The 15,759-nt window shown below is 47.1% G+C and overlaps 1 long non-coding RNA gene across 1 annotated transcript; it reads left to right on the top strand.

The window, feature by feature from the left end:
* The first annotated feature begins 650 nt into the window (after nucleotides 1-650).
* Nucleotides 651-6,792, top strand: LOC149361276 (uncharacterized). The gene is made up of 3 exons (XR_016288387.1): nucleotides 651-898; nucleotides 1,707-1,887; nucleotides 5,806-6,792. It is a non-coding gene; the product is annotated as an uncharacterized LOC149361276 (long non-coding RNA).
* The last annotated feature ends 8,967 nt before the right edge of the window (nucleotides 6,793-15,759 follow it).

Genomic DNA, 15,759 nt, shown 5'->3' with positions numbered 1-15,759 from the left:
TCTAAGGTGGGGTGTGGTCATGCATGGCAGCATTGTACGACGCAGTACGAAGCAGTAACTGGAAGTAGCCGCCTGTCTGACACGGGTATTTCCGCTTTATTAACTTTTCCGCTGACGAACACCAACATAGGGCACCCTAAACCGGCAAGCAGCCAAGCGCCACTCGCGCGGGGGCCTGCGCCCATGCGGTAGCACGCTCCTTCGTTGGCTTTGAAACGCGCGCGCAATCGGCGCGGCGGCGAAATGTAAACAGAAGCCCGCCGGAGTAAGATGGCGCCGAGCTTGTTTCCGGCTTCACAAAATGTCACTTGACGGCCTCTCCTCTTTTTTTTCCTTCCTCCATGCCCGGCATGCTGCCCGGTTTTCCAAGCTTTCGTTCGCAGCGCCGCCAGAAACAGATGGTTGTGAGTAGTCGCATTTTTTCACCTCAATCATTCCAATTTGCTGACTTTGTAATTGAAACGAAATATTTTGTCGTTTAATGCAACAAGTTTGTGGCCAAAAGGGCTTTATCAATTCTTTTTCTAACGCGTGTAAAGTTAGGCGACATTAGCGCCATCTTTCCGTTCGCTGGCGGCGGATTGCGAGTCTCATGTTGGCCGCGCGCTACACTATCTCTTTTTAGGACGCTGAAACGACTCTTTGTTGACGGGGTGCGACGGTTGTGATGTTGTGGGTGCGTTTCTTCAGTTTGTTTATGTTAAATGTGCGGCCTCGTTAGTGTTGTGGTAGTGTGACTGAACTCGGAAGGTGACAGATGGCTCCAGTGCTGCGGAAGACGTTCTTACGCGCACGCAGTGCTCAAAAACTGCTCTGACGTACTGCACGCAACCACGCCGAGAGCGGCCGGCGCCCGATGCCCGATAGAAGAAACGGCTTGCCGTGAACGTTGACAAATGTAAGTACAGAACTGGAAAATGACTTCTGCGATGTGTCGGGGGTATGATTGAGGGCTGCGAATGCATTTGGGTTGGTCTTCACGTCTTGTTCGCAGTGAGGTGCAAAATGCGGGCACCACGCGATCGTTTGCAGAGAGAAGGTGTTCTGACACGCTCGCTTGCCAACTATGCAACTTTTAACCCGCCGCCTCACGCTCTTTGTGTCAGCTCCTCGGCGCAGGAGTTATGTGATAGAATTTGGTTGCACGCCGAGAACTATGGGGTGCTGATTGATTCGTTATTCCGACTGAACAGGAGCAGCGCGTGAAAAGGAGACCATAAGAACGAAAAGTGCTTCTAGCGGCGTGCGTCTTTTGATTCTGCTGCCTGAGTGTTTACTGGATAAGGAGCATTGCCCGTTCTACGTCGCATTCACATCAAGTGTTGTGTTTCTTGATAGTTCTTGTCAACGAAACGACGATTAAAAATAGCAGAACCATTCCATTGCAGTGCAGCTGAGGTAATCGCACAATGGAAGGTTTGTTGTCATTTTATTTTTTACGTTCACTACATTTATGTCATTCCCCCATTTTCAGTCTGAAGCGATAAAAGTATAACGTGATTCGCGAATAATAGCTTTAAGAAAAGTATGACAAGCTTTGTAAACCATTTTTTTGCTAACTATTGGAGGCATAGGTAATTAATCATTAGCCTCCACTCATGAACACATTGGACTGAACAGCTAGAGATTGTAATGGGATGTGGCTTCTGTGATGATGTTTATGAAAGCATGGCTCTAATGCAGCCTTTCTTCAAATGCACCCGCAGTCAAGCCCTGTACAGCTGCTCCACCGGTATCATCACGCTACTTTTGCACCAGCTTTCATCTGTCATCGAGCCAATGCTACCTCAACCAGAGGCAAATGACATCAAGACCTGCTGGTTCAGCCTATCAGCCATTGACACTGGATATCAAGCATGTGCCACTTGTGAAAGGAAAGGTAGACAAGTGGGTATATTTTCCTTGTCTTTTATAGCCTGCCAAAAATCATCTGGTCCAGGCTCCCTCTCTCTTTCGTTTTTTTTTCTTTTAAAAGAGGACCAAGAGAAAGGGAAAAGATATTGCGGGCATCATGAAAGCACTCCCCTAGTCAAGTGCATTGTCTTATAGTGTGAAATGCTTTTTATAGTTTTTTCCCTCATGGCTCTCGTGCTTGGAAATCTTGACCACAGTATAGACCAAATTAAAACAATTATCTGCTTCATGACCATTATACAGCAGTCTAAAAGCAGCAAATAAATTTTATAGGTTTACTTCAGCAGTACCTACCTCTTACAAGGTATGGCATGTTTGAAGAGAACCAGTGATGTTATAAGCATGGCCTAACGGGCAATGCATAATTGAATATTGGCGTTCAAGTGGAGCACTCTGCTTTAGAAGCATATTTGTTGCTAGCATCAATAATTGATACCTTACCAGGTTATCCTTGCATTACATGAAACCCTGTAAAGCTTATATTTTAGCTCTACAGAAGAAAGGTGCTTATTCGATGTCATGAGCATTGCTGAGGTTTTCTTTCACACTCCCTTTGTCACAACTGACTGCACTGTACAGTTGAAATGCATTTGGAATTGAGTACTGGTGCACTGTTATTTTTATTCATGCCGACGTTCAGTTACTGATTGCATTACACTAGCTTAGCCTAAGTCAACAAATATTGCTGTGACCTTAACAAGACTACTGGCTTTACTTGAACCGATGCATTTGATGTTGCCTTTCTCCCGTGCCATCAAGGTTTGTAATAAGCTGTGTAAATAACTTATTCATACTTAGCAGCGCAAAAAAACGAGGACCAATGCGAACGAGGAGACACAACACAAGTGCAGACTATCAACTGAATTTTAATTCAGGAAAGGGAAGCTTTTTAAAGGCGTTATAAAATACAAAATTGAAACACAACAACCACTACCACGCGTGCAAGGAAAGCATGACATATCATTCCTGCGTGAAAACGAACATAACAACAGGATAACAAGTGTAATCACATCAAGCCAACCCTCCGTACTGTCTGTTCATACTCGAACCTGCGCAGAAAAGGAACCTCCTGTTCCTGCAGGCTGACCGATGGTGATGCGGCACACGCGTCTCCTTCTTTTCTAATCAAGTAAGCATCCATCAGTTCCCGGCAAACCTTATCTCTGTGCCTGAACAAGATGTTCGTCCTGTCAAGGTGGGGAAAGCAGTTTTTGCAACCCCTGCAGTGCAAGGAGAGGTTGGAAGACACAGCACCTTTCAATGATCTCCGGTGTTCCGCTAAACGCTCATTGATACACCGACCGGTCTGGCCGATGTAATTCCTACCACAGGAAAGCGGAATGCGATATACAACACCTGTGTCACAATCAGTGATCCTTTTTCTGTGGGCTATCGTACAACTGTCCCTCCGGCGGACACCACCATGCTAAGCTTTTTTCGCACAGCACTGCACACACCAGCAAGCTTATTCCTCGCGGTGTAAACAACGTTTACCCCATACCTTGCCCCCACTTTTTTTAGGCGATGTGAAATACCGTGGACATAGGGAATTCCTACCGATCGTTTTTTCCTCGCATCCTCTGTCACGATGACCTCTGGCCTACCGGTCCTGGCCAAGATCCTTTCCGTGACTCTAGCCAGAGTGTGATCAGGAAAACCTGCTTCCTTAAGCTGGCGTATTTGTGCCAGGAAGCTTGATTCAACCTTGTGGCGGCAAGATGTTTGAGAAGGAGGCTTTTAGGCAAGAACTAGCTATGCCGGCCTTTACCAACTTCGAATGACCCGACCTGTGGTTGAGGAGGGGCTTTTCCGTCCTTGGGCGATACTCCTAGCACACCCCCCTCGCATGGCAACCGATCCTCAGGTCTAGGAACTGGATGGAGCCTGTCTGCGGTAATTTACAGGTGAACTTCTGACCGTCGCCCCTTTCCTTGAATACCTTGACGACGTACGGGATAACCCTGGGGGAACTATCTTTTAGGAGGATCAAAAAGTCATCAACATACCGGAAGATCTTTTCAGCAAGATCAGCAAGGTCTTCAGCTAATTTAACATCCATCCTGCTTAGGAATATGTCACTCAAAACAGGTGCGACACAGGATCCGATGCAGACGCCAGACCTCTGGACGTACGCTTTCCCTCCCCACCCGACGAAGGTCGAGTCGAGGTAAAACAATAGGTGACAGAGGATGCGAGGAAAAAACGATCGGTAGGAATTCCCTATGTCCACGGTATTTCACATCGCCTGAAAAAAGTGGGGGCGAGGTATGGGGTAAACGTTGTTTACACCGCGAGGAATAAGCTTGCTGGTGTGTGCAGTGCTGTGCGAAAAAAGCTTGAGCATGGTGGTGTCCGCCGGAGGGACAGTTGTACGATAGCCCACAGAAAAAGGGTCACTGATTGTGACACAGGTGTTGTATATCGCATTCCGCTTTCCTGTGGTAGGAATTACATCGGCCAGACCGGTCGGTGTATCAATGAGCGTTTAGCGGAACACCGGAGATCATTGAAAGGTGCTGTGTCTTCCAACCTCTCCTTGCACTGCAGGGGTTGCAAAATCTGCTTTCCCCACCTTGATAGGACGAACATCTTGTTCAGGCACAGAGATAAGGTTTGCCGGGAACTGATGGAAGCTTACTTGATTAAAAAAGAAGGAGACGTGTGTGCCGCATCACCGTCGGTCAGCCTGCAGGAACAGGAGGTTCGTTTTCTGCGCAAGTTCTTGAGTATGAGCAGACAGTACGGGGGGTTGGCTTGATGTGATTACACTTGTTATGCTGTTGTTATGTTCGTTTTCACGCAGGAATGATATGTCATGCTTTCCTTGCACGCGGGGTAGTGGTTATTGTGTTTGAATTTTGTATTTTCTAACGCCTTTAAAAAGCTTCCCTTTCCTGAATAAAAATTCAGTTGATAGTCTGCGCTTGTGTTGTGTCTCCTCGTTCGCTTTGGTCCTCGTTTTTTTTGCGCTGCTAAGTATGAATCCACACCAACTAGCCCAATTTTCTGTACTTGGTAAATAACTTAATTTACTTTCTCGAGGTATTTATTGCTGCAATTAGTGACAGGTAATTTCATAAAGAACAACCTAAGTGCACATTTTTATCTTCTTTGGAACACTTGTTTGCTTGTTTCCCTTGTATTCTTAACTTAAACAGATGTGAGCAGGCCTCAGCACTGGAGGGATGTGCTGCGGGACAAATAAAAAACTAGCAGTCCAGCTGCTCCCTTAGGGGCACGTTTCTGAGGCTTTTATCGCTTGTAGTTCTATGCAGCTTTACTAACAAGTATTGTATCTGACACAGTGTGTGCCTTAATATTTTGATTCATTTTCTTTAGAGTGTGCCACTCTTGCCCTGACGAACTTGCTCACCTTTGTACTCTTTGTTCATACATTTTCCCCTAACACCTGGTATAGCTCCAAATGATACATTATCTACAGCAACATGTGCATTATATTGCAATGTTTTTGTGCCATCACTTTTGAAAACAAAAGCTGCCTGAATTTTTGTGCAGACAAATCAGAAACACAAACTAATTTTCATATTTGATGGCCTGCATGTTATCTTCATATGACTGGAATGGCTAAATATCTCTTCGTGGTAGCCTAATGAGGTGTAACACGTTAATGTCAGTTCCTGTGAATATCATTCAGTCTTCGAATGTGGGGGCAGAATTGAACACAACAGCATGTTATAGCTTTTTCTTGTTCAAGTAAGCATTGCATTTAGTTCTAGTCTTGTGACTGCTGCTTATGCTATTACTCAGCAGCCTTATCAAACTCACTCGGAGTGCTGCATTTTAGTGCACATTTAACTGATTGTTGCTTCTCCGTGTTTGATTCTATTAGAAGTTACTATAACTGTATACTTTGAATGTTTTCTTGTGCAGTTCTCTTGCTGCTGCATTCTGCCATGGAGGAGGCTACCTGTTCGTGCACACGTCTCATCACTAGGACGCTACCTCTTCCGCTGGTGATGCAGACAAGTAACGACAGGGTTAATTGGAGAGGCATGGGAGAGGCCTTTGCCCTGCAGTGTGCATAGTCAGGCTGATGATGATGATGAACAACAAGCAGGCTGCCTGATATTGAGGACAAGTGTCAGGATAGTGCACCAACAAAGTCGCTTAAGCATTTCTGCGCTGATGCATTTTTATTAAAATCAGCTCATAGCTTAATATCTACATCCATGGGGACATTTAGCATATGTTTGGCATCTGTTTGACTTCTAATTCGCTAGTGTTTGCAGCCTTTAATGTTGGTCTTAAGGCAGTGTAAGCATTGTTTCACTGTGTGGGATTTTTTAGCTGTTTTGGAGAGATGTGTGTGTATGCATGCAGTTGTTTTCCACGGGTTTGTTAAGTGGCTCATGGAACCTTCATGTTACAGAAGAAATTATTTCATTTCTGTGTTGTACAGGAAAGTGAGCAGTATTTATATGCACCAGGTGTTTCAGGGAAGAATAAGTAGTTTTCAAAAATATGGCTTTTGCTGCATAATATTACCAATGTTACCAGACACCAGAAAGCCGGTGAGGTGTATTTAGTAAGCTGGTTAACTAATTTCTGATAATTAACTTTTTAACTAACACAGGTTTGCAACTGGTTGCAGTTAGAGACTTTTAGCCAGTTGTTCGTAGTAGCCATATCAGTTTCTGGAATGTACAAAACATGATTACTTTCGCCGCTGTGGCTCGACAAAATTTGGCTGCATCGTGCGAAAATACATGCGCTTTTGAAAGCACACAGGGAAAGAAACCCCTCCAGTGCATGTAACTGCTACAAATCTCTAATGGCAACTAGACGCCTAACTCTGATAGTGAAGGAATGCAGTAAGAAACACACATAACACCAAGACACACACACAGAGGACACCCGCTAGACTTCAACTATCTTTACTGGACACTTGTACAACATAAATATGTATCACTGAGCACACGCAGGTGCCTCGTCATCCGCAACAGGTCTAACTACGCCCTGCCCTCTCCTGCAATGCATACGGTTGCGCCGGTAAACAATCTCTTTTTCTGCCAACGCCACGGAGGGAGTGCTTACACATGTCACCCGCCTCTTGAATAAGAAAGACTTCGATAATTTCTCTTTCTTTTTTCTCGGCTCCCAGGCCTTTCGTATTCAAGAGGCGTGTGACATGTGTGTAAGCACTCCCTCCCTGGCGTTGGCAGAAAAAGGGATTGTTTATCGGCGCAACCGTATGCCTTGGAGGAGAGGGGAGGGCGTAGTTAGACCTGATGCCGATGACAAGGCACCTGCGTGTGCTCAGTGATACATATTTATGTCGTACAAGTGTCCAGTAAAGATAGTTGAAGTCTAGCGGGTGTCCTGTGTGTGTGTGTCTTGGTGTTCCGTGTGTTCTTACCGCTAAGAGTATGATTCCTTCAAGCCGTTACCAACTAGCCCAACTTAATGTTTTAACGAAGTTTCTGATAGTGAAAAGGCTCATTAATAAAAATTAGCTAACCAGCTTACTACATAAGACTGCACAAGTTGTCTGGTGCCTGCCAACACTGGTAATACTATGCTGAAAAAGCCATACATTCATCTCAAAATACCTGTTTTTTGAAAATTACTTAGTCTTCCCTGAAACACCTCGTATATATGTAAGAAAAACCTAACGGGATTTAATTGACGACATTTTGGTTGGAGGGCCAGCCGTTTTCAAGTGTACTACAGCATTTGAAGCACACAGCTTTTGTTTCGAATGCTATACTATACTCGAAAAAGGCTGGTCCTCCAGCCGAAACATCGTGAATTAAAACCTGTTATGTTTTTCAATTGCTGTGTGTCAGTCATTGTTTCTAAGAGGGAACTGAGGGGAAGTGTGCCGAAGGCAATATTCTGTTCCTCTATTGTTCTCCATAAAATATTTTGATGCATCATGCATGTGTTGTAGCGTGTATGTACACTTGTGCACAATAAATGTAGTAATTTGCATTTTGCTTCTATTATTCTTTAAGCACTCCAAGATAGTGTTCACAAAATGATTTTGAAGTGATAAAACTATGTTGGTAAAAGTGTTGTACTGTGAAGTTAACATACACTTTTCCAAACGTTGATGTAGGAATTATACTTTCTTCGTAATTGAGTCTTTTCAATAACGGTGGCCAATTGTTGGAAGACCGTTGATAGGGTGTTGGTAGACATTGTCGGTATGTGGTTGATAAGAAGTGTAAAGACTTTCTATGTACTTGAGTCTTTTGGATAACGGTGGCCAATTGTCGGAAGACCATTAATAGGGTGTTGGTAGACATTGTCGGTATGTGGTTGATAAGAAGTGTAGACTTTCTATGTACTTGAGTCTTTTGGATAACGGTGGCCAATTGTCGGAAGACCGTTAATAGGGTGTTGGTAGACATTGTCGGTAAGGGGTCAGTAGGAAGTGTATACAAACTCGATAAGGGGATGATAGGAAGTATAAAGACTTTCTATGTACTTGAGTCTTTTGGATATCGGTGGCCAATTGTCGGAAGACGGTTGATAGGTTGTTACTACAATGTACAAAGGCGTTTAAAAGACTTTCTATTCAATGTTGATAGGTTCTATTAACAATTGTCGAAAAACTTTCTAAAGAATGTTACTAAAAATTTTTGTAAGGGTATTGATAGTAGCAATATTGATATTATGCATTTGTTGGCAAGCGACATAACCAAAACATTTGCGATACCTGATTGGTTTGACGGTCTCATGAGGCTTAATGTCCGAAAGAGACTAAAGCTATGAGGGATACCGTAGTAGAGGACTCCGGATAAATTTCGACCAGCTGTGGTTCTTTAATGTGCAGCGGGACAGTTCGGGAAAATACCTGGAACAGCATCCGATGAAAGGACAAGCAGCACAAGTTGTGCTCGCTTACCGGACACTATCGTGCTCTGCAGACGTCATCTTGCCGACGTAACCGCTTCAGCAATGGTTTTCGCACGCACGCTTCGCAACTAGGACATTCTCACGCTAACATTTTATCCACAAACTTTACGTAGGGAATGTCCGCAGAGCTCGGTGACGCGTAGGCTGCGAAAACGGGCAAGTCCTGTCAGTAACTCATACCATCACCCCCATACCACACACTCTGAAAACCAAGTTTAGGATGCAGTGGGTACGCGTGGTTGATTTTATAGTATCGATAGTACTATATATAACAAGTAGTACCGATACGCCTATCGATAACACTATCAATAGAACTATCGATAGTACTATCGATAGTACCATCAAAAGAACTATCCATAGTCTTTTTTACCATCGATAGTTTATAGTGACTCAACTATCGATAGTCTCGATAGTACTATCGATAGTTTTGCATCGCTATGTAGTCCCTTCTTGCTATGTCCGGCAGCTGCTTTCTCTTTCCTATCCTCTCTGGTAGCTGCTCTCGGTGGCATCGCCTAAACATTGCTCAAGCAGCCGCCGTGTCTCTTCCGGCCGCACTGTTCGTATCGGCCGGCACACCCAAAATGACGCGGTCGCAGGGAAGAGAAGTGGAGGCTCCCGCACCCCTCGCGACAATCCGCGCCGCTGCCGCCAGCCGTCGGTTGTGCGTGAAGGGGGGTACCAAGTGTTGCGGTACGAACCCCGAACGAAGTGGTCCTGCATCTCCTCTCCCACTAAAAAAGGGAGTCGCTATGTGAAACTCAGGCTTTCAGCCTCCCGCGACGAAGGGAGGGAGAAAGAGGGGGTTGTAAATCATCGTCGAGGCAACTCAGAAACAATGAAAACAATACGTCGGAAACAAAGAGCGCTGGTGGTCCCGTTGTTATTTGAGACTGCAAGTGCGCTGTTTTGCAACCTGGGTAAGACGCTGACGAGTTAAAAAAAATATTCAGGGGTTATATGGTCTCGAATGAAACAAAAGTGAACAAAAGAAAAATTGTCTATTAATGATCCCCAAGGGGTCGTAATTAATGCGGAGTCCTCGAATACGTAACTGTCTTTTCCTTTCTTCTTTCACTTCCTCCTTTACCTCATCCCTTACAGCGCAGCACGGGTCTCCATCGAGATACTTCAGGCAGTTACTGCTCCATTTCCTTTCCTCCTAACCAATGTTCAGTTTCGAAGATTGTCCATTGGCATACCATAAGTAAGGGCCATGAGTCAGGCCAGTCCTAAACCTGTAAACCTCCCAAAGAAGACGAAAACCCACACTAATGGGACTGGGCGGGCGCCAGTACTTTCACTCTGTTGTTTAATCGGAGGTAGTGCTATTGCAATGGCACCCTTTTTTTCCCGCGCACTCAGAGCCAAAGCAGACCTCTGCCGGCGTACGTCCCCAGCGCAAGTGTGAACGCCTTTGTAGCAGAAACATTCGGACACTGAAGTAAGTTACGTAGCACAAGCTGAGGCCTCTGTAATTATGAGAGAAAATGCACGAGATAAACGCGTGAAGACGAGAGTGGAACGCGTGTTAAACACTTGCAGGTCACATACACGACACGTGGTGAGGCCAAGAATAGCGTTTCTGTCCACGACGTCACTGCAGCCCCGGTCTCTTAGTCACTTCCTTTATATGGGGGGGGGGACGTATGTCTTTGCGGATCGTACTGGGTACGCGCCGCGTAACACCCGTTCATTATCAATTGGAGAGGCTTGACCAAATTTGTTCACAGTTATGCCAGTTCGTCGAAAAGCATCTAACGGTGTGTTGTACCAGCCGCAGACTACATTGCCGCATTTGCTTGCAATTGACTCAAAAGCAGCGACTAAGGGCAGTGACGTTCGCCCAGTTATCGCGCAGTTGCATATCCAGTTCGAAACGGCAGCTGCGTATCGTTGTAGATTCGATGAAAACAATACCATTCGGTTAGATTTCGGTAGTCGTGAAATTATACTAAATCAAGTAATCGCGACAGTATTTCGCAATTCAACTATTTTCGTGCGTTAACAACTTCAGAGTAACTTAGAAATAGGTACATAAAAAAATTAGCTGTGGCTTAACTCATGTTAAACCTGGAGTGATGCGATATCTGCAGCTGAATGAGTGTAACTCGCTCAGTCCAGTTGCAAAGCCAGTCTTTCGCCGCTGCGTTTCTCGGGGCGTTCCTTCTTTATCTTTGTCCCTGGGCATGGGTTCGCTCTCTCCCTCTCTTCCCTTTACCACTCCTCCCCCACTCAATTTCGCCGCAGTGCCGGGCCGCCGGAATCCGCTCCGCAAGACGTGACCAGCCACGGCGCCACCACGATGGAGGCTGGAAATGCTAGCTTAATGCAAGCGCGCGGCGAGCACTCCAGCTGCGTGCTCTGACGTCACGCCGCGCATGCGCACAGCAGACGAGGCGGGCGGCGTCTGCTCCACCGTCGGGGCAGTGGCGAGGCGTCCTGAGCGCACAGCAGCAAGTGCTATGACGTCACTCCGCGCATAGGCACTGCTGGTGGAGTGGTGGTGCCATGGCTGAACGCCCAGCCACGCTGACCTCGCGTAGCGGCTGGCGTAGTGTTGCTATCGCTACAAAATTAATTTTTTGACTTTACCGAGGACATAGTGGCCTCAACGTCATCTTTTATCCCGGAAACTGGAGGTTAAAACTGCCATTACGCCGGGTACCCACCAATTTTACAACGGGTGCAAGCTTTTCCCTTGAATGATGCTCTGACTAACTGGTGTGATATGCTTGGGAAATGGTATGTGACCCCACCTCACACACATCAACAACAAGCTAGCTATGGTGCACTTTGTACAAGCTCCTCCTGCGTCATTCAGTTCAAACCGTTTTGAAATTAAAGGGGTCACTTAAGCTTCGCTTTAATTGCATGTCGCGAACTAATGCTAATGCGAATATATGCAGAATTGGCCGTACTCTTTTTAACACTCATAGACACCTGAGTACTCACATACCTCTCCTGGCGCTGCGGAGTACAGCGGTTAAGCGATGTGCAACTGCCCCACGATGGCAGGTCCTGCCACCGGAGGGACTTGTGGGATCCAGGTTCCTCTTTCTAGCAACACCTTACGACCAATCATTAATTTATCTGCCACCTGCCATGGTGGGCGGTTTGCTCACAATCTGGTGGGCAGGTTGTTATGACGCCCCATGGTAATAGTACCTAGCTGGCGCGCCTTCCTCCTAAGTTGCTTCTCTGTAAATTTTTTCGGGCATTTTTCGCCCTCTGTCAACGACGCCGATGGCGCAGGCTTTTTCGCGACACGAGCTCACTGAGGCTATCGCGTCGCACTTTGTGTTTTTCTATAGCACAGCGCCCATGATGAGGCTGCACTGCTAAAGCGCCTACAGAAGATTCAATAGTTAAAAGGTGCGATCAGAAACCGCTATTTCGCTCCGGTCGCAAATTATCTACCGGGAGACGAATGTCCACAAGGTGGGCTAGGAGTGTGTTCTCATCTCTCCAGCAACTGGCAAGTACTTGTGCCAGAAAACATTTATTTTTACTCATTGTGTGGCAGTGATGTGACGCGAGCAGAAAAATAATGGGACGTCCGGCACTTAAATCACTACACCGACACATTGACCGCAGACAGCTTGACCTGAGGCACATAAATAAGTACTAAGTCTGTGTACTAATCACGTAGTACACCGTTGGATACTCTATAATAATTTTTAGACAGTCCATAGACAGCATGAAGAGAGTCTATGGAGTATGTAGTGGTATTTCGATAAGGAAAGCGAGCCGCAGATATGAGCAAATCACAGTTTCCGACTTAAGAACGCCACTTCACACAAGCGCAGTTGATTAGAAACATTGCAAACAGCGGCACCTAGAAGCCAAACTTGGGCTGATAGACTGGAATCTCATGCTTTTTTTGCTAACACACCAGAAATGATAGAGATATTGTCATGCGCTACGCATGGGCCCTGCGGAACAACGAACAAGTGCGCTTGCAGGAAAAAAAAGAGGAAGTTCGGTATCTTGCCGCTGACGCGCCCGACTCGGGTCGACCTGCCTATGTAAATAACCTTTGTAAGTAGAACCTGTAACAGTGTGGTGCAGGTGCTGGGTCGATCACCACGGACACGTCTCGAAACCGCTGCCGCCGAAGAATTGCCGGATTGGCACCGTTTCCCGTCCAAATCACCAAAGAAGCCGCCGCACGTCCGACCGGAGCAGCAGCGCCCGCTTGGCAGCACTACCGTGAGCCGTGGACGTTTTCCTGGGAAGGCTGGCGAAGATGTGGATGATTGGATCACCAATTACCCGCGGGTGAGCAAATACAACCGTTGGGAAGCCACTCTGCAGCTGGCCAATGTCGTTTTTTTTCTTGATGGACAGCTGCTTCGTGGATACCGTTGCGAAACGAAAATGCGCTGAGCAGTCTTTTCTTCAGAGAGCGCAAGTGGCTGGATAGACCTGCACGACGTACATAGAAGCGGGAATTGCAGCTGTGCAAAGTCGTTAATCCCATTATGTCCGACGAAGATCGCGTTAGCCATCTCCTCAAGGGCATCGCAGAGGACGTCTACAGTTTTGTTATTAGTACAGAAAATTCTGGCCACGTGTTCCCAAATGAATTCACAGAGCTTCCTCGTTCTACGCACATCATCCTAAGTATTGACTTCTTGCAGCAGTGGCGCTACCCTCGACTTCCGCAGTGGCGGCATATCATTAAGTCCTGGCCTTCGGTCAGCTCTCATAGAAGATTCACCGTATTTGCCAAAGTGTTTTCTGTCTCCGCAGATACCGTCGTTCCAGCGATGTCTGCCATATTCGTTCCCGTTGTCTCCTCTAGCGCTGTTTCTGACGCCTTCGGTACTGTGGTGGAACCTGGTTCCCTTAACTGCGCAAACAAAAGTGTGCTGGTACCCCGTAGCCTCTTCCGTGTGACCAAGGGCCACGCCACTCTTTGGACTGTCAATCATTCCAACGAACCTGCCGTATTGTCATGTGGTTTAAAACTTCCCGGTTTTGAAGAACGCGTTTCTGTACCAGTTGCCGTGATCACTGAGAACGTGTCTCGTCCAACTAGACTCCGCGATCTGAGCGACTCTCAATTCCTAGCTATGGTCAACAAATGCCTACCCACTAGCGACCGCCAGGTACTAGTGGCCGTTTTTATGAAGCATGCGGACGTGTTTGACTTCGGTCGCGACCAACCACCACCGATTCCATCTTCCCGTGCCCATCACATAATCAATACTGGATCTGCACAACCGATTTGACAGAAGGCATACCGCGAGTCGCCTTCCGAGCGTCACATAATCGATGAACAAGACCGTGACATGTTACGCCGCGGCATTATTCAGGAATCTTCAAGCCCGTGGGCTTCTCCAGTGATCCTCGTCAAAAAAGGCCCAGGCTTAGCCTGGTTAAGCCAAGAATGCGTTGCATATTGCGCGGTCTTTTTTTTTTTGAGGGCGAGGTATTGCTTGGCGGCACTCGATTTTCTCGGCAATAGTTGTACTTGGATTTATTCGGTAAAAATTACGAGGAACTTTAGCGGCTAAAGTGGTGAAAGGCGAAAGCCTGAGTGCTTCGTTCTGCTACGCGATTGTTCAGTGCACATTTTGTTGGTGCATTAATTAACTGCCAATTAATGACGCTTAGGCTTCGCCTTTAGGAGTGGAACGCAACAGCGTGTTGTAGCGCTGCCACGGAGTCGAAGGAACGCCACCACCCGTTCGGCGCGATGCGTTGCCCTTTGAACGCAACGCTTTTTGAGGAAAGGAAATGGCTGTATTCTCTGTCATCTCCGTGGACACCTGAGCCGCACCGTACAGGAAGGGAGGAAGTGTGAGTGAAAGAAGAAAGAGGGGCCCTAATGAAGAAAATGAAAATTGTATTTGAGGAAAGGAAATTACGCAGTAACTGTCTCACATATCTCAGTAGACACTAGTCGAAAATTCTATTTGAGGAAAGCAAGTTGCGCAGTAACTGCCTCACATATTTTGGTGGACACCCGTCAAAATTCTCGCGCGGTGACGTCACGAAAATTTGGACCAATATGAAATGCGGACAAATACGCCTTGCTCGTCGGTAAATTGGATTTTGAGGAAAGGAAATGTGTCCCTCATATTTCGGTGGACACCTAAACCTCGCCGTAACGGGAAGGAAGGCAGATGGGAGTGAACGAAGACACCGTATTCACTAGACGCACCTTTGTTCATTCCAAACCATCGAGCTGGCATGGCAGAGCATTCGAGTTTCCGGCCACCGAGCGTGACGGACGGAGGATCATGAGCTCCGGCGGAGCGGCGATAGCGGCACTTGCTGGCCGCGGAAACAGGTTAGCTACCGACTCAGGTCAGGAATACGAAATTGTTTTGCCTACCCTGCCTACAGGACGTGTTGTTCTTAACACGGTGTTTCTTCACGGCGACGTGCGAGCGAGGCCCTACAAGGTGGAAGATTTTCGGGATGCCCTGGCCAACGCTGGTGCGCTCCCCGACGTCGTGGCGTTGGGGGCGTATCAGATTAACCACGTGTGGGCGGTGACGATGAGCACTTCAGAAGCTGCGAAGAAACTTGCTGCCTGCAAAGAGCTACAAGTGAAAGGGCGCCGGTGCATTATTTTCGACCCTGAAGATCAGCAGGTAAAGCTGCGCCTGCATTGGATACAGCACGGTGTGGCGGACGACGACATCCGGACTGCTTTCGCGGCGTTCGGCAACGTGACGGAGGTGACGCGGGAGCGCTGGCGTGTCCAAGGCTTGAAGGAGAAAGGCTCGACCACCAGGACCGTGCTACTGAAGTTGAAGCCGGGAATTAAGGTGGATAATTTGCCACACCAGGTCCGAGTAGCCGGTGAGCTGGCTCTCGTTGTTGTCCCTGGGCGACCGATGCAGTGCCTGCGTTGCCACGGCACGGGACACGTTCGCCGCGACTGCAAGGTGCCCAGGTGTTCCCTGTGCAGGCGCTACGGACACGTGGACGCGGACTGCGTCCGTA

Source organism: Amblyomma mixtum, chromosome 2, assembly GCF_055824585.1.
Source record: "Amblyomma mixtum isolate Tamu chromosome 2, ASM5582458v1, whole genome shotgun sequence".
Classification (NCBI taxonomy): domain Eukaryota; kingdom Metazoa; phylum Arthropoda; class Arachnida; order Ixodida; family Ixodidae; genus Amblyomma; species Amblyomma mixtum.
This window is presented reverse-complemented; position numbering and strand designations above follow the sequence as displayed.